Below are 27,517 nucleotides of genomic sequence, written 5' to 3'. Positions count from 1 at the left end.
TTCCCTTTTTTTCATTACCTGTGCATTTTAACGATGACAGACCCTACCAGGCTCTGTGTTAATTGCAAAGTTGGCCTATTTGATCTTGACTCTTACTGTGTTTTAACTCATTTTGTTTCTACCGAAGACTGACAGTGTCATCTGATGAGTCAACGGGAATGATGTGGCACTTCAGGCAGACATATGCACCCTGCAGTATTTCAACAGAATGAGAGCTAGACTGTGGTGTGTGTTTCAGTACCTCTCTTCTTCAAGTCCCTGGAGGAGCGTGGCTAAAAAGCACCTCAGCACTCTCCTAAACTGCTCTTTTTCTGTCAGGTGGCTGGAAAGCAACTTAGAGAATGTAAGGCTGAGCTGTTCCCAGAGTACCAGAGAAGATGAAAGATGCAGAAACTTTATTTCTGATCTGCATAATTTCCTGTAAGTAGGGTTTGCACTAAACCCACATTTCATACCCAAAGATGCACCTGAGAGTGAGGAAGTCAAAACGTAATGTTTGAGTTACCCACAGAAATTGGTCTAAGCACTATGTCATCAGCAAGAGCCATGTAAAAACTTTTGGGGCCGACGGGAAATTTCACTGCCTTCCAACCTCGCAGCATGCTGTGACATTTTGGGTGTATTTCAACTTAGCCCCTGAAGGGGCTGCGCTTTCCCATAGCATGCCCTCTTGGTGTTTTGCCATTGGAAATAGGAAGGCAACCGTCATCATCTGATGGCCGTGTAGCTAATTGTGACAGCATTTATCACACACTGAAGTGTCCCTAACCTGTGGATGAACACTCTGCGCTGCCTCATCGCTGCTGCCTCTGGCTACACACTCCGCTGTGTGAAAAAGTGATGATGCACTTGTACCAGCTCTAGGTCTGGTACACCACCAAGCTCTGCAGAGACAGTGATCCCCCAGTGGATATGAAGATTTTGCCAGGGTTGTTTGTGGATCTACAGGCCTCACAAACGATAGTCCTTCTCTGTGCTGGATTTCTTCTCTTCCTTCAGCCACACAAGATGAACTCTATTGCAGTATGTCCTGGGTGAATACCAGAGCATTCAGAATCTGGTCCACGCCTGACTCACGACGGTGCCAGGAGAGAGGACCACCAGGTTTATCTGTCGCCTTCAAATGCACAGGAATCCAGATCACTTTATAGATTGCTGCATTTTGGGGCATAGCTTGATCTGTGCCCCTCGTATATTATTTCTTGGTGAGTTTCCATTTCTATGAAAAGAATGAAATATAGCCTTGTCCAAAACACAGTCCCAAGGATTCAATCAATTTACACAAATTGAGGGTGCAGTTTTAGAAATTAACGGTAACTTTCATAGGAAAGTGTCACATGGACCAGCTCCCCACATCCTTCGGTCACATAATCTCACTGACTTCAGCAAATACTGACTTAAGTTAAGCAGCAATGCCTTGATTATGTTTTTCCACTCAGTCAGAGGGAGCAAATGACTCACAGCAGTCAGCTTGACAAACAAAATCACATTTACCAGTCATGAATAATTAGTGATTAAGCTTTGATGATACATTTGTTTATCATCTGCAATTCAAGGTATGGTTTGTGCCTTTAGAGCTTAGCCTGGGATTTGTTCACATGGTACCTCTCGCATACATCGCTTTGTAAACGTGTACTTAGTAATTTGCTATTTATGCTATGTGGTACTTAATTTACATTGTGTTATTTCTGCTATCTGTTTGGAATACTCTTTACCTTTGGAAAAGATTAAGACTAGATACACAAACACCATACAAACTGAGGCTTGACCAAACATTTGTGACATTTTCTCTTACAAGAGATACTCTCCTGATCAAAAATAATGATTCATGTCATGTGAATAAAGTTAGTCCTAAAGAACATCAGAAAAAAACTTGTTTTGAGCAAACAGATGTTCACAAGCAGTTTCTCCCTATTCTCTTTTAACTGATTTTTGGCTAAAAAAACAGACTTTTAAGATGAAAACATTAGATTTTTTACAGAACACATTATTTGTACTTCAAGAAAATTTCAAGAGGTAAATGTAAGTTTTCTTGGTTTTAATAGTTTTCTTTATAGAGTCCAATGTCTTCTACTTCTTACTCATCACTATTTTCAGGCCATACAAATAAAATTTGAATATTTATGTATTGTCACTTGAAATTAGCTTTTCTCAGTTATTACTTCACAGTCATAATGAGATGATAATGTGTCTTTCTATAATTCAAGAGCCAGCTGGATGCTTCTTGTCCTTGCTGCAGTAGCCTGATGTTAATTCAGCCATTTCTTTTGATGTGAGGAAAGCTGTATTTTATATTTGCTAATTTATTCTGTGTGACTTGTCTGTTGTGACGTAGGGAGTTTGGATGACTGCTACTTCAAAATGAATGTAGTGCACTCTCATATCATTTGCCCCATCTAAATTACCTCTTACTAAATCCCCTTTAAATGATCATAGTGATTTCTCCTCCATTACACATATATGTTCATATATATTAACTATGTATTTTCTCTCCTTCTGACTATTTTATGAAATTCCAAACCATTCAAGACAGAAGCCAGGAAGGTATGCAAACAAGTTTTTAAAAACTGTAATTGTGATTAGAGGAAAAAATGGAGTGTACTAGAGGTAGAAGATTTAAAATACAAGGGGGAAAGGAGAAAAATTATGCTTCCTGACATCAGGGTAATTAAGCATATCGTAGCCTGAAGAGACGAAGATTGGAGTTAATAACATACCATGGTTGTTCCTTCAGCTTTGTGGGTTTTTTTGTAGCAGCCTCATTTTACCTTCTGGCCTCATAGTGAGTAAGGTCTTAATCTGCTGGTAATTCAATGTATTACTAACAGTGTCTCTGAAATTAAGAACTTTTCAATATGATGAAAGGTGGCATAATCAGGTATTTAGTGAGGAGATAACAGAATAAATTCTTCTCTAAGTCTTTTCTGATATATGTGCTTGAGTTGGGTTTAGAGATGGGTTTTCTGAAAGCTTTGCTCTATTACTGAGTTGTTTTTTTCAGCCTGTAGTTTGAACTGATGCCATGAATTGGTCAGAAGAAGGAAAATAAAAGAACATGTCTAAACTGTGAGGTTTGGAAGAGCATGAAATTTTTGTGGCACTTACTGAATTTGAACATTTTAATTTTTAGGTTTTTTTCCTTCTTTTTTTTGTCTTTTCTCTCCTCTCCACCTTCTTTTTTTAAAATTTTTGCTTTTGCAAATGAAGGAGAATGACACAAAAGTTAGGGGGAAGGAATGATATATCAAAAATATTTTTAATTACTTTTTTTGTGGTTTATAATAAAAAAGCAAACATTTCAAAATTGTTAATGTCTTTTTTTAGTGTTCAGTTACAAAAAATACTTTCACTTTAGTCTTCTACATGACCACTGTTTTCATGGCTTTGTGGACTCTGAAGTGGTCCTTATCCACAGCTGTCAATTCACTGGTTCCCCCAATATGCATCTTCCTGAAATCATCCTCACAAGTCACCTTAGCTTTCAGACTATGTGTGGCAGGTGAAGTGGTGGAGCAGGACTGCAACAGACCTGGTAATGGAAGTCTTAATATGAAGCTCAATAAGTGTGGAAACACAGAGCCTTTGCATACAATATTTTACCAGAATTTGTGATGTCTTATTTTAGTGCAGCAAGATTATCAGGTTGACATCTTTACCTTACATTGTCTCTTCTATGCAAGATGAGTAAAAAAGGTGAGGTTTGTGGCAGTGGTTCTGGACAGAAGACAGCAGATGTGCAAGCCTTTGAGAAAGAAGGGAAGTATGGCTGCGTCACCTTTACTAAATAAAATAGAACCAGGGACAACTCTTTGGCCTTGAAGCCAAGTGGCACAAACTGACCAACACTGAGTCTCCCATGGGTTCTACACGTCATCTATCTAGGCCCAATATATTACCATTTTTGAGGGCGTTGTTGTCAATTCAGAGTTTCTGAGATAATGTGAGTAGCTCATCATGGTTTCTGACATAAACCTGGGAGTATGTGATATGTGCCTTGGTGTTTGGCATGTAGACAAATCTGGGTATTAGTGGGTATCGAGTTCAATGTTGGAGGACTGTGCAAAGAGCCTATTCGGGTTGTGTCTTGGCAGTGTATACCCATATATGCTATCGGCTCTGGCTCAAGCCCATGCACTGTGATAGTTTACATGGTTCAAAACTGTGTTAGAGTGTATGGTTAATCAGCAGACAGTGCTTGAGTTTGCTCTCTGTCCCTGTTTTATTTAGCAGTACCTGTGTAGCCTGTAAGATTGTCTAAAAAGACCTTTCTCCCAAGATCTATGTGAAGGTGCTGGGGTAAAAGTTTGACACATCTGATAGCACAAAACATAGTGCTAAATATATTAGTGTTCTACAGGGCAGCCCCAGGAGGATGATTCTTACTTAAAAATCCACTTTCCCATCTTCTAGGGCTGCTCAGCTTATATCACTGGATATGACTGTACCCAAAACTACCAATGGCTGGGAGGGAATGCTGCATACCTCATGCACTGAGCTCTCAGCTATTGTGTTTCATTTGTAGGACCACACACTGGGCGGTACATTTAGATGGAATTTGGAGTTTTGCTCACTTGATACAGAGTCCTTTTGGAATTGTTTTAACTGAAGAGCTGTGGACTCATGAAGGGAAAACAAACCTTTTTCTCATAGTTTAAATGACATAAATATGATAATTTTAATATATTTTGATAATTTGCTTTGAGATTTAAAACAACTCAGAAAAATTTGGTTTGCTTCACATTCTTTTGGGGGTTATTACAAGCATGTTTCAGCTCTGTCCCAATGTATTTTTTACCCAACAGGTTATCGTTTCCCCAAATTACTAACCAGCATGTGCCTCTGAGATGCATTTTTTTCATCAAAAGGGTTTCATTCTCTTAGCATGGCAATTAGGTTGATTATTTCTAAGTGTAGACAGAGCCAGTGGTGCTAATGGAGTTAATTACTTCTGTCGCATTAAAACGATTGGGAGGGATTTGCCTAGGCACTAGCTGTGCCATTTGCCACAGCTGTCTGTGGGTTGGGAAATATTGGACAGCCTGATTAGTATGATGATTTATGTCTAGGGGAGCTCTGCCAGGCACCCAAAAGCCTTTGTATCTTTTCTTGAGATATCTGGAGAAAATTACAAATGCTCGCATACTTGTCTTTTAGTAAACAACAATTCAAGGGCCCTTCAAGATGTCTTGAAAACAGGTGAGCACTCAGCAGGGGAGGTCCCAATCTATTTGCCAGAAGCTTGCTGTGTACCTTAGAGTGGTCAAAAAAGCTGCTAGGGAAACTGCAGAATGTGCTACATTTAATAATACTTTGACCCCAAAACTGGATAAATAAGAGATTTAGAGATAAATGGAGAAGTTCTATAAAATCAATAGAGAGAAACAGAATGATTTTTCTGTGGACTGAAGATCTTGATGGGAGCAAGACTGATAGGAAAGGGTAACAGAGGATGAGACTGTTGGAAGAGGCTGTTGGAAGATCTGCTGCCTCTAGCTTTTGTTGCTTGAGTTCCTGATAATACCTGGCTGGGATTTAAGCTGCCTTTTTCTGGGCTAAATCCTTCCAGGAGGACACAGCTCCAAATCCAGCTGTAACGCTGGTAGAACCCAAGAGTGAACCAAACTACCCTTGGGAAAAAATGTGCAGAAATTTCAAAGAAACAGTCTCTAGGGGTTGCAGACACCAAAATTCTAAATCTGGTTTAAAATCGTTTGGAAAACAGACCTCTCTTTTGAGTTAACGCCACAATTATTCAAATGAGAGTTCAGGCAGAGAATATGAAAGAATGGAAGATTTGGAACAAGTAATTGATTTAATAGAGAAAAAAACTGGGAGGGAAATCTCTGAAGGTGGCTTATTTATATGTGTAAATTTGTAATTTGGAGATTTTACACAATAGTGTACACATAGTGTAACAAAAAGGACATTATTTGAAAACTTACTTTGGGTGGCTCATGAAATATCAAGATATCAGTCTTATGTCTTCCTTACAAGGTTTAAATATAGTAGAGCTGACTCATCCCACTTCTGAGCACTGACATCAAAAGCAAAAATAAAAAAAAAAACAGAAAAACCAAGTTAAAACAGATGTCAGGAAAAACCATGACGGACTAGGAGAATGCCACAAATAAGCTGACATTCTAGGAAACACATGTCCAGAAAGAACAAGAGTTATAGCATAAGAATGACTGTCTACAATGTTTGGAATCAACGTGCTTTGCCCTCAAGGAAAAAGAAACATATTCACAAATGCTATTGTCACAGAGGACCATTATGGTTATCATCTGATCTCCTTAGAATTTTAAACATAATTTCTTTTCTTGTAAATAATAACTTCATACTTTACAAGAAGATTCTTTCCAATAACAATTTTCAAAGAACCTCAATTTTTGCATTTCTTACCAAAATGATTCACTTACATCCTGGAAAACTCAATAAATACTATAATTAATATAAAAACTTGTCTTCTCACCTAGTGGATGATCTTTCCAAGTGCTCTCCAGCCTAGGAAGAATTCCAAGACTGTTGGATCTCCCTAAGAATCATAGTCCTCAAAAAGGAAGTGAGACTGGCAAATTAAGGAGAAATAAACCTGGGTTGTGATCCTTATTGTTCTTGGGGAAAATATTACCATAATATTCTAAAATATTATACTGCAAGAAAGAGTATTCTTGGAGACTGAAGTAACAGCTTTGGATAGGTGTGCCAGTCCATAGTCCCAGAAACATCTACAAGGTGGTGAGACAGTGCTGTCCATAGGAAAAAGAATGACCTGTAAGGCAATGCATCGTCTTTAAGAGGACTTGCAAACAAGTCTCATCCTCTGTCAGTGGAAGAATGAGTCCTGCTCTGTCTGCTGCAGAGTCTGTCCAGGAGTACCACAGCTGTGAGCAGAAAGAAGTTAGCTGGTGTACAAGAACCATCAGGAGCAGAGCATGAGGCAGAGGTCTTCTTCTGCCTCATGGTCTTCTGCCATTTACTACCTGCTATGGCTACTCCTAGACTAAGCCCTGCTTCTTCTCACTTTGACACATGTCAATCACTCCACTACATGTGTCTCACTTACGTTTTCCATTCTTTCAAAATGCTGATGGGCAATTGTTAAAACTATTGGTACTAAAATTACTACAAAGTGTAGCTTGCAAAGGCTCAAACCTGGTTCTTTTTTTTTTTCCCAAGCTTTCTTTTCATTGAGAAAACTGCTTATATTATCAGTCTTTCTCCATTTCCCTTTGATGTTGTTTAAAATGAAGATTTTTTAAAAAATATATAATCTATGAAGAATAATCTCTTTCCTCCATATGAAACTGGCAATGATGTTCTCTCTTTCTCTCACTCTCATTTTTTAATCACTCTGAGATTTATGCTGTACCTGACATGAACATTAGCATTATTCTGCATCCACTCTGAATTTTATGCATTCTCCCTTAACTGCCACATTTCTTTTGCTGATTCTATAAGAGACAGATCCTGTAGTGACTAACTCCCTTTCACTGAAATTTTGAACATGCACAGATTGCCTTAAATCCAATGGATGTTATGCATTCAATATCTTATTTTTTCAAGAGTAGATTATTAGGACATTTTTTTCCTTCAATGCCAGCTGTAAGGGTGACATGCCACATTAAATTAAAATACCTTAAAATAATAGATATCATGTGACTAAATTAATGAAAATGACAACATGAAATGTCTCATCATTAGGTTAATTCAGCTTCTTTTACTTTTACAAAACTGTTTCAATTTCTTTTGGTTTAGGAGAAAATTTTCAAATATAGAGCTGTGTATAAAGGCAGATGAAAACAGAATTAATCTTTCCCTTGTCTGACATCTTTCATTATCTGGATTCAGGGCATTAAAACAAACCAAAACCAAAACCTGGCTCATCATTTGTACAGATGTCAAAAAAGCTGTGAAAAGCAAGTTGCTTAAAAGTAGCAGCAATTTATTGGTCTGAAAGTTGTTTTTATTTTTCTGCAAATACAAAACTAAGCAAGGATCTAGACTTGCTGAATGAGGGAGGAGTGAAATGACCAAAGATATTCAGTATGTAATAGGTGAGGTGGGTGGAAACAGAAGGAAACATCTCTATTGTCTAAAGACAACAGTGTTCTGCCAGAGTCTCACTTAATGTCATTCCTTACCAGGAAAGACTTCCAAGATCTGCTCCTGACCTCAGTGTCACTGGTATGATTACACTGTGCTGCTTTGTGTAGTTATTGGGCGATGAGCAAGACACGTGCCTAGAAATGCCTTTTCTAGCACCCGCCAGATAAAGTTATGTACCTAAAGGTGATTTGCTGGGGAAGCAGCTGTACCCAGTTGTTTAGAAATGCTGCCCATGGTGAGATGCTATGGCTTTCTTCTTCATGCTCTTTATTTATTAGAGAAGGAAGTTTAACTTGTCCAGTCAAGATGACTAACTGCCAAAGGACACCCTTCAGCACCAGTGACATGCACCTGAACTTAATAAACCGGCCACCAGACCTCAGAAATTCTTATTCACTCCAGTCAATGGCAGCATTCTTTGAATCCCTGTCATACAGGAATATGAGAGAGAGGAATTATAAAGCTGAGAGAATAGATGAACAGGGCTTTTCAGGCTGAGAGATGGCATTTAAAACCATTCAAGATTGTCCAACAAAATGAGGTAGAAATAAAAAGAGACTTTTACCACATCCTCATTGGGCTACATTTCCAAAGAGAAGCTGCAGAGACCAGAACTTTAACGTGTTGGCCTTTTCCTTCTTTATATCACCTGGAAAGTTTGGAGGAAAAGATATGGTTTGGTCTGTCTGAAGACAAGCTGTCCAGCACAGACAAATAAAAATTCCCTTTACCATTTTCCATTTGGAACAAACTAATTGCCATTATCTTAACTGTTTTCCCTGTGCGAGTACTTTAGGATTTCTCTAGCTGTAAATACAATTATAGCAGCATAATGTAACATTGTCTTCTGACTTCTAGATAAGACTTTTTCTAAATTATGAAATCTAAATATTCCCTTGGGATTTTTGACAATTCCTTAAATTACTCTTGGAAAGAAAATATTGTAACTGACCAAAAATTAAAAGAATTCCAGGACCACTTCCACTGGAAAAAAGTTCCTTGTTTAAACAGGATAACCATGGCATTATCTAGCCTCTGCATTCTAGATCCAGTCAAACAAAAGAAAACAAAAAAAGAGCTTTTACAATAATTTTCACCAAAATGTATCCTCTATTTTATGGATTTTTTTTGAAATTAGAAACATTTTGACTATCTCTATTTCTAAATTCTCTGAAGTACTTCAATTTTATAGGGTGAAAATGAAACAACTGCTACTGCTCATTCTGTGCTTCTGCTAGCACCCAGCTGTTTCCCAACAGCAGGGAATCTGACTTAGGGCATCTGATGATGACTATGTAATATTTTGCAAACTGAAGTCTTTTTTGCCATAAAAGCAAATAGAGGTGGTAGCTGGACTCATGGGGTGAATATTGGTACATGCTGACATGCTTTATCACTTAATTTTTCTGTCAATTTTCGAAGACTTCCAGCTATAGTTCATGTTGGTTTTTATTTTTCAGTCTTCAAATCACAGAAACTACTTGAAACACAGTGAACATGAGCAGACCATTCTGTACCTTTGAAGAGAAATTAATGTGCCCTGGAGAAAATTCTTTGCTTTAAGAATAAGCTCAAATTTTGTGGTTAAGAACAAGTTAACACCAGCACAATTTTTTCATCATGTGGAATTTGTCAAGGCCTGGCCTCTCCAGTTATGTTATTTTTTAGATATTTTGCTCAGGAATAATCTGTTAATCACAGGAAAAGCACAAGTAAAAGCTGCTTTGATAGGAAACTTCCATAGTAGAGAAGTTTGTCACTAAAACAGGAGGTGTATCTGGAACTGACAAAAACAATCTTTATGCCTTTAGCTGTTGTCCTAAGAACTCATGGGAGACAGATGAAGTTCTATAAATAAGTACCCACCTTTAAACACGGAGTTCATTCAGTCTGCCTTCACAGATCATATTTTCTAGGTGATGATCTCTTTATGTCTCCTTCTCTCTCTCCGGTCAGTCTATGCCCTTCCTGGAAAGGCTTTCCAGAACTGTTCCAGCCTGCACACTACTCCAGATAAACCTAAGCCAACAAAGTGGAGAGATTACTTCCCCTAACTAAAACAAGAGTCTTGTTGAAGTATTACAGAATTGTGCTTGCATTGGAAGAGTAGCACCTTTTTGATTCACCTTGAGCTTGTAATTCCTGTCACCAGCAGATCTTATCATGAAGAAGAGCTGTCCAACCAGCTGTTCTCTAGCTCATGCTGGTGCACGCTTTCTTACCTAAGTGTAGAACTTCATATTTGTCCTTTTCGAATACCTTACGTGTTTTCAGACCACTTCTGAATTTGCTAAGGTGATTGAATTCTGCCATTGTCCTGGCAGTTTATCCCAGCTTGGCATCTTTTGCAAATGTAAAGAACGTCCACTAGCTCATCACAAAGTCAGTAGGGAAAATACTGAATAGTACTATCTTGATGATAAGTATATACAGAATCTCAATAAATCCAATTCAATAGAAAACTATTAATAATTACATTTATGGCACAATTCTCCAATAACTTCTGTACTCCTTTTTCTCTCCCCAGTTCCCATACCTTAAGAGTTCTTCACTTTAGACTATACCACTCTCCTTTCATTATAAGAATGTCATGTGAGGCACAGTACAATTCATTTTGTTGCAATTTAAATGTCTACAGTGCATGTCTTTTCATTCCATCCTGCCTTTGTAGTTAGCAGAGAGCAGGCACTTTAAATGCACAACGCCTCTGTTCTGTTCTAGATAACTTTCTTAAGATGATGTAAGATGTTTTCTAGAAATTCTTATTTTTCTCCATTGACTCTGAAAAGGATGATTAAACTGGATGTAGATGTCTAGACTGTGGGTGTCTACAGACAGTCATGTTAACTTTACCCACAGTCTCACAAGTGTTACTGAAGTCAGGTTACATCTGTCACCTGCCATATTTACAGAGCTTGTCACAAAGATAACTTTGGTTGGATTGATTCAATTTACTTAACAACAGAGACCTTTGAAAACCTGTTACAACTGAATTAATGGACTCAAAACTACTTATCATATAAAAAATGATCTTAGGGATGTTCCTGCAAATATTTAGGTAACTAATGGTATAAACATGTCTTGAGGACTCTCTACAGAGATGTTTTTGTTCTTAAAAAACAATTAGAGTCAAGATGCTTTTCAGCATGACATATAGAACTAAACAGAAAATAATGAAGGAATCAAGCAAAAATTTTAAATTTCAAAATTACTTGTCCCCTTCGGCAATGAAGAAGACAAAATCCTGCATAAATATTTGTTTCTCCTTGGTTAGTCTCTCCCTTTTGGCCTACTGGTTTCCATAATTACAATATGATGGGGATTTGTAACAGTAGTCTTAACGAACAAAAAGCAGAGTTGGAGTAGCTTTCATTAGGAGAGTAGAACCTAGCCCTCTGATGTTCTTGTGGATATAAAACAGAATTATGCCCTGGATATTAATCCATGCTCCTGCCCTGCTCTACTCTCCAAGAAAATGAATGGAGTACATCTTGATGCCAAAACATATTTTCCCTTTATAGGGAAGAGGGCAGAGGGAGGAAGAGGAGTGAGGGCTTCATCCTCTCATCAGTTCAAACCACAGTGGTTTTTCTCATAAAACTGTTATTAACCTTTTATGAGATAGCATGTATTTGTACTTTTAAACAAAAAAATCAAAATATTTACCATTTACAAATACAAAACCCTTACACAGTCAAAGTTCTGTGTCCACTTTAGCTATAGAAAATAATGTTTGAGAAAGGTACATATTAGCCTAGTGATGTGATGGCCTAAATGTATAAGAAGAGCAAGGCTTGTATCAGAAGTAACATGATTTATTAAACCAGGCTATTTATCTGGACAAAACAGACAATTTTTCCTTCTCACAGGTTGTTATTATTATTATTATCATCCTTATTTTTTTCCATATAAGCACAAGCACATTTGTATGTGGTCCTGAAAAAATATAGCTTTGAAAACTATGCATTCTTCACAAGAGAATAGTTCTATAAACCTTTTAAAATTTGTAATAATGAATAATACATAGTGGATAGTACATACATTTTTGGTGATAAATAAACCATTGCTAACTTTTTTTGTGTCATAATCCACCTACAGAAAGCTATATTCTATTTCTGGAGAGTGGAAAGTGTCTGAAATCTGCTATGAAACTTTATTTCCCTGTAACATAACCTGCCACTAATTATAAATGCCTCCTAATTGAAGAAATACTAAAGGCTTTCCTTTCTGTTTCAGCAAATTCTAGGGAGATTTTTGAATCAATTGCTGCAGTCCTAGAAAAACTGTGATTTATTTTTTTTTCAGAGTGCTGTTAGTGCAAGCCTTTAAGCTCCTATAATTAGATCTCACAGATTTTTTTCCAGCTCTCCAAACATACAATTTTCATTGATTTGAGAGTCCTGCACAATTAGCATCTTCAAGATTGCTTGCCTAAACTCAAATATTTCCTTAAATTTAGTAGACTTTTTGAATTAACGTGTTTTTCCTAATCGTATCATTTGTAACTTTTAGCATATGCATAAGAACAAAGAGAATTAAAAAAAACTACATGAAAAATAGCAAAACAATTGAAGTAAAAAGGTGGTAAATCATTGAAAGTTCAGATTCGTCATGTAGTCGCCCTTTAAGAGTTATGGCACTTCTGCATTGGGGCAAGGCCTCCCTTCTCTATTTCATCACTGAGAATAAAATAAGCCTGTAAAATCATCTTAGATGTTAGTTGGCTAAAACTAGGGGAGATTAATTCCATCCTAGCCTTTCTGTGCCTACACTTCCCTACCTAAGATAGGAAAAAATGTAGTTTCCTACTGCCTCAATATTTGTACAGATGAGAAGTGGACAGATCTCAGCTGAGGAGCATGGCACACTGCTCTTCTGGAAGTAAAGAGGAGCTTCAGGGAGCTACAATTTCTCACTCTGTTCCCTCGAGGTAGTAATTTGTTTCTGCTGGAATTCTCTAACTTTTCTTAATTCCCTAAGCTTCCTCTTATGGACTGTGACATGGCCCTGCACAGTGAGAAAAGACACAGATTCTCCTTTCTTATCTTTCTTTCCACAAACACTTCTGACCTCAAACCCCAGCTATTTAATGGCCAGATTCTGGTACGTAATCTTCTGCTTTATTCAAATTAAGTAATATTTTGTTTTAGAAGCCGTCTACAGGATTTCCCTCCCCCCGCCTTTTCTCTCTCTTTCTGGTTTTGTGGGGGTTTCTCCCTTTTTTTTTGGTATTTGGAAACATGGTATAACAAGTACAGAAACACCAGTTTACCTAGCTTGTGATGTAATTTTCAGTGTTTAAGCCTCCCTCAGCAAGCCTGTGTACAGCCTGCAGGAATGCTACTAGTCACCAGTGCCTTATGCTTTCCTAGGTGGATGCACAGACTGCACATGGGGGGGCCATTTGGGAGCAGAGCAGATGTTACTGAGAGGAGGAAGGTCCAGGCGGAACCATGTAGGATGCATTTTGGATGCACACCATGCACACCATGCACACCATGACTGTGCTGTCAGCCTTGACTACTGCAGCTGTCAAGAGAGTAAAAACTTGACAATGAAAGGAGATGGTTCTCGTTTCTGAGCAATCCGTTCTTTTAAATACTTTGCATATTCATTAATTCAGACCCTTTCACAATTGCAAATATTTCCTGCGATTTAGTCCTCTTTTAATATTTTTTCTTGACTCTAGGGTAATTTAATGTTGTGCAAGGCATTTACTTATTGCCAGATACCAAACAGTTACCTATGAAACAAAAAGATCATTTCTGTTTAACACAAATGGCTCTTACTTTTTCCTCAGCAAGTAACACAGATTATTATTGCAACTGAAAGAGACATGGGAATGACAAGGTACCAAGTAACTTCGTTGCTAGTCTTTTCTGCAGGAGATTGGATTCATACCAAGCGGAACGGAGAACATAACCTGCTTTTTGAAGTTCAATCCATCCATTCACATAGTCGAAACAACCACGTGGTAAAAAACAATTATCTTCACTAGCAATTCATTCCCAGAATCAAAAGGCCTGCTTCTCACAGTAATCAGGGCAATCTTCAGTACAGACAAAATAAATACTTGCATATGAGTGAGAATAACTTGAGTACGATTAATAAAATGTGTGAATTTATCTTTTTCTGTAGAGAATGTACAGGTTTTCCTATCATACAACATGATTGAAAGAGTTTAAAATCTGAAATTATATTTTGGGGAAATGAAATTAAATGTAAAAAGCAAATGCTTGGTAGTGCTAACTTATTGTCTTTACTTTAACTTTTTCAGGCAGACAGATTGAAGACTGTCTCCAGAGCTTTATTATTCCTTGTGAACAGAATTCTTGGAAACATCCTTGAGGAAATGTTTTGGACTGTACAGTGAAGGCATATACATCTTTTCAATAGCAACCAAAATCTTTAAAATTCATTTTGCCTAAAATCACTAAAATCAGATTGGAACAATGTTCTTGAAATAGGAATATGAGAAAAATCTTTAAATCTTCAGAAAGATGTAATATGTGCCTCGGGAAAGCACTCAAAGACAACAACAGCTTTTGCATTTTCATTTCAGCCCCAGGACCATCTTAGTATGGGGGCAAAAGTCTAATCTTGGCTTTGTTTAGTAAAATGCTATGAAGTGATAAAGAATTTTATACACAGGGAAGAGCAGCAAAACAAGAAAGATTGGTTTCTGAAGAGCTAACTCACATCATTCTCCTTAAAAAACATTTGATGGATTTTCTTTTCCACTGGGTTTAGATCTACACAGATACAGACATTTTCTGGTAAAGCCATGACACAGTTTTGCCTTTTATACAGTTTATAAAGCTGCATGTATTTATATACGACTGAACCGAAAGTAGTTTGCATTCCACATAATAACACAGGGATGATCAGGACAGATATTTCATCATTTGAAGCTAGATGAAGAAATATATTCATGTACCTTACAGACAATATTTGACACAGCAGTAAGATTTGAAATGAAAGAGATTAAGAATATTTCTGGGATCGAGGTATTCTTCAAAATCCCACAAATTTCAGATTACCGTGTTCCGAATTAACTGGCTAATTTTACAAAAACTAATGAAAGCAGAGATTATCTGTGTGACAGGCTCCACTGTGATGGCTGACTGGCTGACAGCCTTGGGGGAAGAGTAATGCCTGGGATGTCTCACGGTAAGGAATAATCCAACAGAGGTACATTTGCACACGTTGTCAAAAGTGAACTAACAAAAATACCTGGACAATGACAGAAACAGCTTCTTATTTTCCTGATAGTATTAACAGTGAAATACTTATCTGTAACTAGCAGGAGATAACCACTCACATCCATAGATTCTCTCTTCTACTGCCAGTTATGAAACTTGAGCAAGAAGTATCTAAGATATTTGTATAATTCAACTATCAACCTATCAGCATCCTAAGACTTTTAAATAGTTATCTAGTCAATATTGTCTCAGTATTTCCGAAGACTCATTATGTGCCTTTTTTATCCCTTTGATTTAACTTGTAAATTCTTTATACCAAAGGTAATCTTTCTGCCTATATTTTTTTTTTTTTTTACAGTGTCTAGACAGCAAAAAATGCAGAATTCCAGCTCTTAAAATGCAATGGTAATGATGAACACAGCTAGAGTCATCTCAACAGAGACTAAACCAGAAAAAAAAAAATCATTCTGTGTCGTTTGTTAGTAAGCAATTAGAAAGAAAATCAATATCCGACATGGTTCCATAACCATTTCCTTCCCTAAAAGCATTTAATATATGCTTTCTGAATAGCATATTGACAGGCACTTAGACCATTGTATTGGATTTGCACAGCCATAAAGTCATATGTAGACAACACGTGTTGTCTTTCTCCCATCCAAACACCAGTGAAGAAAAGTGAATGGATTAATATTTGTCCTTTCCTGCTCTGACATTCAAATTAACTAAGTTCAAACTAGCTTTATATTTTAGAAAGGAGAAAACTGCACAGTTTGTTATAAAGATAGACCAGTTTGGATTGATTTAGTGTTATTAGAGCTATGTCTTAGTGAGAAGATGAAGATTGCCTTTACCCTGGTCAGCAAAATCAAAAAAAAAAAAAAAAAAGAACATTGTTTTTACAGTTAATTATATATGGTATTTTTTTTTCCAGCAAAACTCAACTCAGCTCCATTTCTTTGCTACTTAATCCATTATCAATGATGACATTGTTCTGTTTGCCATCAGCAGCAAGCTGGGAACCATCTGAATGCAACTGTGAGTACCATTTTATTTTGTGAACAACATGCTGTATTTCGACTGCCTTGTTTGTTGCAGTCTTCACTATAATTTTTTTTTTTATTATTAGAACAGTCTTCTTATTTTGGGGCTGGTATCTACAAATGAACAACCTTTTAAAGCATTTAATTTCTAATTTACTTTTCCCCAGTAAAATAAAATAGTCTGTAATTGTCAGTGATGGTTGATATTACCTTGTTGAAGGCCACAGCTGGGGAAAATGTTAAATGGCTGGAAAAAAAAAAATCTATATCACCATCTGTGAGAAGGAAGCTTTACTCTTGCTGCATGCCAGTAGACCAGATCCAGAAGATGGAAAGGACTTTGCAGATTTTAACTCTTGACCAATGCTAGGATTTACAGTGATATAAACCAGCAGAAATTATGTGCCAAATTTCTGTTGTTATTGTGCTAGTTTGTTTGTTTCTTTCTCAGAGTTCTCTAACTCTCTGTGGTTTTACAAAACAACTACGTCTGCACTTTAGAAATCGCCGTGTGAAAGCTGCCTGCCTCACCTGCCCAAGGGGTGTTGGGTGCACGCTGTGAGCCTTGAGCCAGGGGTCCTTTATCACCGTGGGGCAGCCAGGGCCCCAGCTGGCCAAGACTGTAGGAAGTCTTAACTGCTGAAGAGCTAGAAATTGCCTTTCAGAGTCCGTGTAGTTACACACAGCAGAAAGCACACAGAATAACATTAGTGCTGGGTGTGACCCAAGAATTCCAATGTGAGTGACATTTACCCTCGCGTTTGGACCTCTCCATAGGATACACCTTCCTTATAGCATGAAGGGTAGTCAGCCCTGTCACTATTTAATCTGCCTCCGCTCTCACCTTTCATGTCCAGCACGGCTGCATTAGTTCTGCCTTAAATCCTCTCCACATGGATGTCGGTGATGACACAGTGTGCCCAGCGAAGGAAATTCAAGACTAGAAAAATTAAGCAATGTAAGCAGGATCAGAGGATGAGAAGAGAACCAGAAAGAGAAGCAAGGAAAAGGATATTCTGGTATTCTGTCCTGACCATTAGAACTATTTCTGTCCTTTTATTGTGAATTAGTGTAATGAAATGTACTATTAGATGGAGTTAGGCTGAAGTGGTATGATTTCAGTACAATGCAAACAGTCTTTTTGACTATTTAAGTTATTTTTTAACTGTGAAAAGGTAATAAAACCTGCAGCCTTCATTTATTTTCTGTGTTGAAGACCAGTATAAATGATATGCCTCAGTCTGGATTATAGTAATTTAAATAGAACGACGTGAGTTGTACTAACTGTCAAAGGTCTGTACTGATTTTGTGCAGGTGTTTTGGCATTTGAAATTACCAGGAAATGTAAACACATTTATAACTGAAAGAGAGCTATATAGAGTAACCATTTTAAAGGAAAAACTAATCAATAATAAAAGTAGCACTGCTCTTTCTTGATTTACAGTTTTGAGTTATCAAAATTAATTACATAATAATGATTCCCTTCAATAAACATAAAGTTGACAAGGAAATCATAGCAATGGACATTGAATAGCACCGACTTCAGTTTCAAAATAAATTTGGCCCCAAACCAAAGTTCAAAATTCCACAGCTGGATAATGTTTCTTATGGTTTCACTGCTGTCCTTCCGCTTTTCACAAGATTTGGTGCATGTTTCCCACTTCTATCCATGTGGGAAAAATGCAGCAACAAAATTTTGTATCCTTCTACCTTCTTCTTTTTAGGACTACTTAATATCAACATTTTAATACTTTAAAACACCATGTGTAAAGTATAGTTGACTGCTTTTCTTTTACATGATTAATGAATGTTTATGTCAAAAGAGTCATATATTCTTTCCTCATGTTGTTCACTTCAAGTGGGTTGGAGTTGTAAGTAACCTAAAAAAATTTTGGGAAAACTTTGGAGAAGTCCCTGGTTCTGGTCACAGCAATTCAGAACAATTCAGAAGATACAGTTGTTCACAACTTTGACAACTTTCTAGTCTAATATTTTAGCCTTAGGAATCAGAAGTCATGTGGTAAGAGTCAATCTGATGACATGCTGTTGCTAAATTGTGTTTCACTGGGTAAGCATATTTTTAGTCAATACTCTGTAGGAAGAACTCTGACTGATGTTTCCATAGATATGGTGGAATAGCAAGTATATATTTCATGGTGGAATAGCAACTGTATCTTTCTTGATTACAAAGCTCAATGAAATGTCAGACATTATGTCTGATCCTCCACAGCCTTGTACATTTTTTAGTTTTCTGCATTATTCTGATTCAGTAGCATTTTTCACAGAGTTTAAATAAGTACAAATAACCCCTCAAAGCTATTGGAAATCAGGGTCTTTTTATGCACAGAGTGCTAAAAAGCAGTTTGTGAGGGATCTCTGCAGCGAGCTCAAAATCAGTTCATCTTTCAAATTTTGGGGGAAAGACGGTATACATTGTTAATCCAAGAAAACTGTGAGTAAGCATGGAAATATAGGCAGGAAAATTCTCTTTATGGAACAATACACAGACATATGCATTTTAAGAAACTAGCAGCAACCAAACAAAAAAAAAGTTAAAAAGAGAGCACAATGGAATAAAAGTGGCCTTGAGTACATGTCTATTATACATTCTTTGCTGAGTATGCTATTCACATCTTAAGAAAGTTATTTCACTTTTCTTTTCTGGCCAGTGTCAGTTTAAGTCACTGTTGTTTGCCTCTAGGGGATATTACCAGGAGTAGTTAGGATTCTTAGTTCTATCAGCAGTGCTGATATTTGATAAGCATTCTCAGGAGAGGACATACAGTGCCAACTCTTCTGCATTCAATCCCTGTGATGTAGGCATAATTACACTAATTTTAAGACTAGAGGCACCTTAAGCATCATGTTAGCTAATATTTCAATTTCTTTCTTCTTAGACTTGATTTAAGTATTGTAGCTGCTGTGACTTACAAATTATCAGGTTTCAGTTTTAACTCATGAGGCTACCAGAAAAGTCTTTAACCTTTAGGCCTTTTTATTCCTGGTTATGTAGTCTAATGTCATGGGTATTAAACTTAAACGTATATTTAATCTACAGCTAGCTTTATAAAGTAACTGGTATGGTCATGTCCCCTGTATAAAATTAGATTAATTCTAGATTGTGTTCACTCCATTTCTCCTTTTATTCCACCTCCTACTTAATGATGTTTCCTCTGCAACTTGTTCCAGAGTGTTTGAAATTATTCCTCATATTCAGAAGGTACAGAAGACAGGTCTTCTCTTCTGTGCTGCAATACAAACTATTTGTTATCTTGTCTCTTTCCTCCATTTAAAACTATCAAAGATTAAGCACTATAGAGGCTTGAAGGATGTTCCACTGCGACATTCACAACAGAAGAAGATCCTCTAGAATTCAATAAATAAAAGACATTTTAAGTTTAAGTCAGTGAAGATGTGATCATTGGAGGTTATAGGAGTAGGCAAGGGTGGTAGAGTTTTATCAAGCCAAACTCAGCGGGTGTATGGATAACTGTGCGTGTATAAGTCTCAAAGTACTGTATGATTCAGTCTGCTGTTCTTGTCACCTGCTTCATCTCACTCATTTTTTTTTCTCCCCAAATGATCAGTGTTTCTGTTCAGAGAAGCTTCTTTCACTTTAGCACTCCATTGAAGCCTGCTTTCAGGCAGGAGCACAAAAGCATTGACTGCTAAATTGCCTGCAGCCTTCCTAGTGTCCCTGTTAGAGCAGACTTGAAGAGCTTCCTTAAGCCACAGTGCCTCCTTTCTTAACACTGTCACTCAGTAAACGAGAGGGTTTGGGGCAGCTGAGCCATGTGTCTCACTCCCAGCAGCAGCCCCTCTGCTGTTAGTCCACCTCCAGACATGCTGTCAGCAGCATCGGAGAGGACGTTACTGATCAGCTGGTTCTGTTTCTGTACAGTTCCTACACTCAGTGCAGGGATTTCTCTCGCTGAATTTTACCTTTCTGAAAGTTTCTTCTGACTTCCCTCCAAATCACAGGATCCTCTTTACCAAGGGTTTTTAAACTTTTTTTTTCCCTCTCAATGGTTTTTTTTTTTAAAGTTATTAAAAATAACTCCTGTAAAACTTGTCCTCACATGCAACCCAGTCCCTCAATTTGAATCCACTTGATTTCTCTGAGACTAGTTGCAGACCTGTCTGAACACCTTATGTTTTTCAGCTGTGTTTTAAGGTTTCAACATTTGATCTACACTGAGGAAAATATATCCACGGTTTAAAATTCTGCAGTTTCAGTATGCCCAAGGCCTGTAAAATCTGCTCTCTCATGTCACTAATAAAGTTTTTTTCTTCCTCTCTTTTCATGTAGCTGCTTCAATTCCTTTGCAGAAATGTAAATGTCTTACATTGAAAAATTGCTGTCTCTACCTATGCTTTCTCTATCTTTGCTTTCCTTTGGTACCTTTCTGACTTTTCAATTCATTCCTTTTCTGCTTTTTAAGTCCTCTCCCACTTTCTGCTTTACATCCTTTTTAAGGTTAAGTTGTACCATGGGAAGAATCTTTCCCATTCTCTGCACCATGATGTGCAAAGTCTACTCTTTTTTCATTATTTGGTTGGAAACCTAGACTAAATACAAGAAAAAAGGTTGTACTTCATTCAAGCATTACAGAACCATTACCCTGAAACAAGTGTATAAGCAAAAGAAGGAAGCAAGTCCATTTAAAAATAGCATTAATATTCATTTCCCTGAAGAATGGATAATTGACCTTTAAAGAGTCTTGTTTCTAGACAGTTCTGTCAGCATTTAATCTTGTTTTCTCTTCATATCTACATAATTCCTCTTCTTTAAAATGCAGCATATACCCATGCTCTGCTACCATTGCAGCACAATTTCCTACTTTATACTTTGTTAAAAGACCCTTTCATCTTTTCTAAAAGTTCCTTTTTAGTGAAAACTCTTTTATGTTCATTAAACGTCAGAGCAGATTCAGGAAAGAGGAAATGGAAAAGAAAAGTTAATATAAAATGCATACACATCTGCTCAGAAGTCATGTTAAGATTCTGTCCTCTATACTGAATTCTCTATTGTAGGCTTTCTTCTCTTTTTACTTATTCAGAAATCAAGAGTCCCCCAAAACTGTTATTTAGCTTTCACAGTGGGTAGCTGAATAGAGAAGTGAGGTATGTTGGCCTTTTCTTTTGTTGTGTGCTCTCATCTAACTGAATATTCATTGGAAGTAGATGCTTGTTTTATGATAATCATACGAGATATAACTGCAGGTTGGCCCAGAGACTTCCTGGAAGAGTTACATCATGAGGGGATTTCATCTGTGCTTCAAACATACTTTGAACAAAATGTTTTTGAAATTGTCACGTTTTTCTAGTCTTGCTGAAGAGACAGGTGGGAGCACCATATCATCTACCACAGGTCAATAATGTTCACACAAATACTTCATTATCATATCTAAAGATTTATTTAAGCCAGATGTTTCAGTTCTCAAATTGCTGTAGGCAAAGGTAAAGACAGACTAAAGCATGATCAGTGCCTTAGGCTTCTTCATGCTTGGAAAGCTGCTATGGTGAGATGATCCCAGCAGGCAAATCATGCTTGACACAGCAATTCTTCCTCCTTCTCTGTTTCTTCATATGACGTCTACCAAGCCTGGCAGAAAATTTCCCTATTTATGCAAAGCCAGCACCCAGTGTTAGCCTAGGTAAGTGAGCTATACGCTGCAGAGTCACAGCTGTTGACCCACACTACTCACTTTTCACGTTAATTTAAAATATATATATATATAAAAAAAGAAAAAGCAATTGGTTATTTGATTTTTGTCCACTGCTTTGTCAGGTCAATTTTAAAAAGACTAACTGAGCTCGAAGCACCCAGACTGGAGAGAGAGATTGCCCTGGAGGCTGCTTAGGAGAGGAGGGGGCTGCAAGGTGTGATGGGCAGAGAGGCACAATGTGGAGGTGAGACCCACCACCTCCTGCAGGATGGCCAAGGCTAAGAGGCTCTGCAGAGACTTAGGAGCCTCTGGAGAGATTAAGCCTATGTTGATATTTGTGATACCCTTCTCTGGCACTGCATTCAGCTGGCATGGAGCAGCCCCTGTCTGCCCTATCAGACTCTCTGACCCTCCAAAACAGGGCGGCTGAGTGCAGGGCATCTTTTGGGAATGGTCTTCAGCTGTGGTAGCTCTGGAGCCACACCTGGGGTTTGTCAGGGCTGGCTTTGGTCGCCACGGAGCACAAGCAGTGACAGCTCCAGCAGTTTGGCTGTGTAAATGACTGACTCCCAGTGCCCAGGAGTGTTCCCTAGAGCTGCTTGATATGTCGATGTAGGCTCAGTCTCAGGGAATGGAAAGGGTGACAGGGTGAAAGAAATTCTCTAGGTAGAAGTTTGCTGCCATGTGGAAGCTGCTGTGTAACTCCCCAGAAGCAAGGATGGGCACTGCGGGCTGGGAGGGTGTGGGAGACTGACAGAGTTAATGCCTCAGACATTGTGGTGGGGCAAGTTCTGCTTAACAACTAACTCTGCCTGACAACAAACTCTACCTAGCAAGGAACCCCAGGTGAAAAGAGGCCAGCCGACCAGCACCCATCAGCAATAGGACAGGGAGGGGGTGCTGGAGAGTGCGCAGCTCCCCGTTCTGATGTGCTGTTCTGATGTAAGGGCAACTCACTGCAGGGAAGGGGAAGTTACTCCCCAAACAAGTCCCAAAGGCTCACAGACCTCTCATGACACCTAATTAGCCTAATGAGTTCGAGTGCCCGCCCAAAGGAGGGGCAAGGATGATAAAAGGACACAAACTGAAGCCCCACACGTGTAAGTCCACTGGAATGGGACCTCTTGGCTGACTGAACCAATGCTGGACCCAGGACTGGTGAGATCTCCCCCAGTCCCCCCAAACCGCTGACCAAGTCTGGGAGCAGGGGTGGATCCAGCCACCCTGGGGTCCTCTCTGAGAAGGAGCCTAGAAAGCAAGGGGGTCTGCTCTGAACCTCCAGACCCAGTGGGAGGGATCCCCTCATTGTCTTCCCTGAACTGATTCCCATATAAGCAAGGCCTGTAGTGTATGTGTGGGTGATGCATGGTTAGCACGTTACACAGTTTGCTGATGTAGTTTCATGCCAATTTTTGTTGTGAGCGTACCAATTTCTGTGGTGAGCATGCCAGTTCTTGTTGTGAGTGAATGAAAGTTGGGTTTTGTGAGTTAAAGGATCCCTGATGTCGTTCCACCTTAATCCTGATCTGGGAATCAGCAAACCTGAGTTATCATTCTGAGAAACTGGGATGTGACAGAGGGAGATGCATACAGTTTAGTAAGTCTATTTTTAATTTCCATTGTATCTTCCTTACTTTGAGTTTTTGCTATTTGAAAAGTGTTCTGTTCTTCATGTAATAAAATTCGGCTTTTTATAAAGGCATTTAGACTTTCTTTAGAAGAGGCAGATTCACATCAAAGCCCTGGCCAGCTGGTCCCAACAATCTATGTTACTTGAGAAAGACACAGAGAAAAAGACAACAGAAGTGCCACAGATCATCTGCGTACAGGAGAAAATAAGATTCTTTCGTCTTCCTGCCAGAACCCAGTTGAGTCCCAAAGGGTAAGATTTAAAAGTGTTTGTCTAACAATGTAGCTTCCTATTCTTTTCCAGCAAGATACTTTCTTTTTAGAAACGAAGGGCTGTAGGATGGTATTGAAGATTTTTTCACTGGTGAGAGTAATCTCGGCTTTAACTTCCACAGCTTTTCCTGCTTGGAAACAAGTTAAGAGAAACTTAGGGAGGATTTGCCATCAAACAGAATGGTTTATGGCATTTAAAACAATCCCAATCCCATGCTTTATTCCTTGCACTAGAAGTGCAGCTTTACAAAGGGCCAAATTAATTCCATTTGCAACATAGCACTTTGAAGCTTCTTTTAAAAAAAAAAAAATAATGGGCTATGCACTTTCAAATGGTGAGTGCCACAGCTTAAAGTGACTCTGAGAAACACATATTTGTGATTTTAAAGAACTGTTTGGTATATCATTGTTTGGAGTCCTAAAGCCTAGCTGCAAAACGAAGTGAAGTCAACAGGACTCCCTTTCCTGACAGCACAGACTTTGATTAGACTGTTTTACAGCCAGTTTGAAACTTTCAGGAAAATAAGTCTTAAAATTCCTTAAAACATTTTTTTCTTGCATTTCAGATAAACTTTTTTTTTGTAATGTGAGTTGCTAGGGATGAGAAATATCTTCTAGAGACAGAATAAAATTTTAGAGACTACCGCTGAAGAGGCATCTCAAACCCAGAGATCTGAAATTAAGTGTACCACATAATGTCATCTCAGGTTCACATCTTTATTAAACAGGCAATGGAGCCTGGTATACAGAGATGTCTCAATAGTCCTTCTGATCTCAGAGCAAATGGTCAAATTCCAGTGACAAAGAGCAAAAAGATCATGTTACATTTTTCTCTCTTTAGTTTTTAAGTACTAGAAAAGCAGTGCTTTCCTCAGTTTATGATAAATGCTGAGGTTGAAGCTTCTCTTAACAGGCTTTTGCTTTCATACCATCACTGACAGCACAGCTACTTCTCATTCTCTCTTTCAGAACTGAGTATCAGTGTTCTTCACAAAACAAATAATCATCTCACATCTGGCCAATGTCACTTGCTTTTCTGCCAGCAGTAGGCAGTGTGTACTCTAAGCCTGAGCTACGCTGGTGTCTGTAACAGTTCAGCGATTGCCTCTCTGCTGTGCTGACCCTTTCTGGGTCTTCAGTCTCGCAGGGCTCACTTGTCTCCACTGTCCTAGCCACTTAGTCCTATCTGCCATTGCAGAATAACTTCAAGAGAAAAAAGAAAAATTACTTCAGGTTGTTCTCTGAAAGTACCTCAGCCCTTTTCTTAATAAGGTTCGAAAGAAACACAGCAGCCAGGAAGCCTGGTAGTGTGTCTTGGGAATTGCTGCAATTCAAAGATTTCTAGGTGCTGTCTGAGAGATGCAGTGCAACCTCATACCCCAGCAGACTAGAAACTCCAGGTTTTTTCTGCTCCCACATCAACCGGCAAATTTTTAAACTCCAGGGCTTCACTCACATATTTCTTCTGACAGAAGCCAATGTAAAGATGGCACATTCTTATGTGTAGGTGTAGTTCTGCTTGGATATTTTTGTACTTTGGTAATATTAATCCTATAAGCTACATTTATCATTTCTTTCAGTTTTACTGAGATAGCAGGAATGAAGTTTGTGTTCCTACTCACCCCACCAGACTTTCATCCACCAGGGAGTAGAGAACATGCTGGGAAACAACTCACATAATACTGTCATCTCAGTGCCAATGAAGCAATGAAAGAGAATTAAAGATGACTTTGAATTTGCTGCACGCCTGAAAGACTAAGAAGAGAACAGGAACACCCAGTTAGACTGCCTTTGTTTACAGCAACACATTTTAATTATGATTTACAGTTGCATAGGAATTCTGATCCATTGGACAAAGAGTAGTTAGTCAAGATAAAAAGTAGGTTCCTTGTATGAAATCAAAATAAGCCTTTGAAAAATCACTGTGATAGAAATGGATTTTCAGACTCCTTCGAAAGGAACAGAAAGAATCAGGGACTAATACAGAATATTTGTGCATGATGTTTCTTTGGAACTTGTACTTCTAGAGCATCTCTTGAGCTATGTTACTTCCTTAATGTTAACTGAGCAATAAAGATTTAAAGCAGGTGGTGGCATGGACCTTTATTATTTCTTTATAATTCTTTATTGTTAATATAAAAATATTATTTTCCTAATTCTATGCTAGCATCTTAAGCTGTTATAGCCTTAAGTCTTCTTTCAGTCAGATTTTTATTTTCAAGGTTTAAAAATATTTTCAGGCTTGTTCTGCACATCAGTTACTACTGGAAATCCTTTAAGATCTGCTTATTATGTGATTTAGTTTTACGACTGGAGAACAAATAACTGTTCATTATTTTTCACTGTGCTACTGCAAAATGGATTAGTAAATATTACTGCCAAATCTCTCCAAGTCTCAGTGTGAGAACTATCCAGATGCAACTGAAGGTAATAAAAGGCTTTCTGCTAACTTGAGCAAGAAGTGGTCTGAGCCCTGACAGAGTAAAGGAATTTGATTTCATACTGAGATGGATGACCCCTGCTCCAGGACGTGATGTGCTAGTGCAGCACTAACCAGGGCCTCGGTGATGCTGCAGGTTTGGGAGAAATGTTTCATCATCAGTGCTCACCACTGCAGAATGTAGGCTCTCTCACAGATCATCTGCAAGTGATGGCACTGAAAGAGACCCTTGAATTTCTTTCTCCCTTCTGCACTAAAACTGCACAAAGTGTGCTACCTGTTGCATCTTGCAGAGCTATTACAGTTCCCAAACAGCTATTTAATTTGTAGGAAAAAAACCCTCTTTTCTATGCAGTAGTTTTTATAGCTAATTAAACCATGAAATAAAAACCATAACAAGTGCCTGATAAAGTTGCACACAAAAATCTCACTCCTCTAAGAATGTAATTTCTATGAAGTGGGCTGTATCTCAGCCCTGTGCAACCATGCAGCCCTGTAATACAACATTGCCATTGCTAGTAACAGGTCACAAGTTTTGTAAAGAGTTTGCAAAGTCTCAGGACTGAGGCTTGACGGGCATGCTCCATCCAAACTTTTCTTGACCTGTTGCAGCTTTTTTGTCTTACTTTTTTAGCTGTGACAATAATTTCTGTAGCTGACCTTATGTTTATGGCTACTTTATTTTATTTTTATCATCTTTGTATGGCATAACCATAGTTTTACATTGGTAGCAGCAAGTAGCAATTTTTCTGTGTAGAATGAGATATTTATGACTGATGTAATGATGTAGTGTAGAGAAACAGAGGCCTGGTACAACAGCAGGGTTGTTGAATAGTGAAGCCACAGAGGCAGGCAGTCATGGGGTGGTAAAAGATGGAGCACACACTTGGCACTGGAAATCCCATAGCTATAAACAGCTTACTCATAGTCAGCTAAAAAACCCTGCAGAACTGGGAAAAAAAAGGTTTTAAATGCCACAAAGAGAACAAAGAAATGGTATCTGGCGTACGTAAAAGGTATCATATATAGAAAATTCAGGCGTAATGTAGAGCCGTAGATCAAACAAGCAAGAAAAAAGGCATAAAAGTGTGATAGAGAACAGATAGAAATTACTCCCGGAGTGTCCTAGAGTGAGAAAAAAGAAACTATCAAAAT

The sequence above is a fragment of the Buteo buteo genome, chromosome 9 (genome assembly GCF_964188355.1).
Source record: "Buteo buteo chromosome 9, bButBut1.hap1.1, whole genome shotgun sequence".
Taxonomy (NCBI): domain Eukaryota; kingdom Metazoa; phylum Chordata; class Aves; order Accipitriformes; family Accipitridae; genus Buteo; species Buteo buteo.
This window is presented reverse-complemented; position numbering follows the sequence as displayed.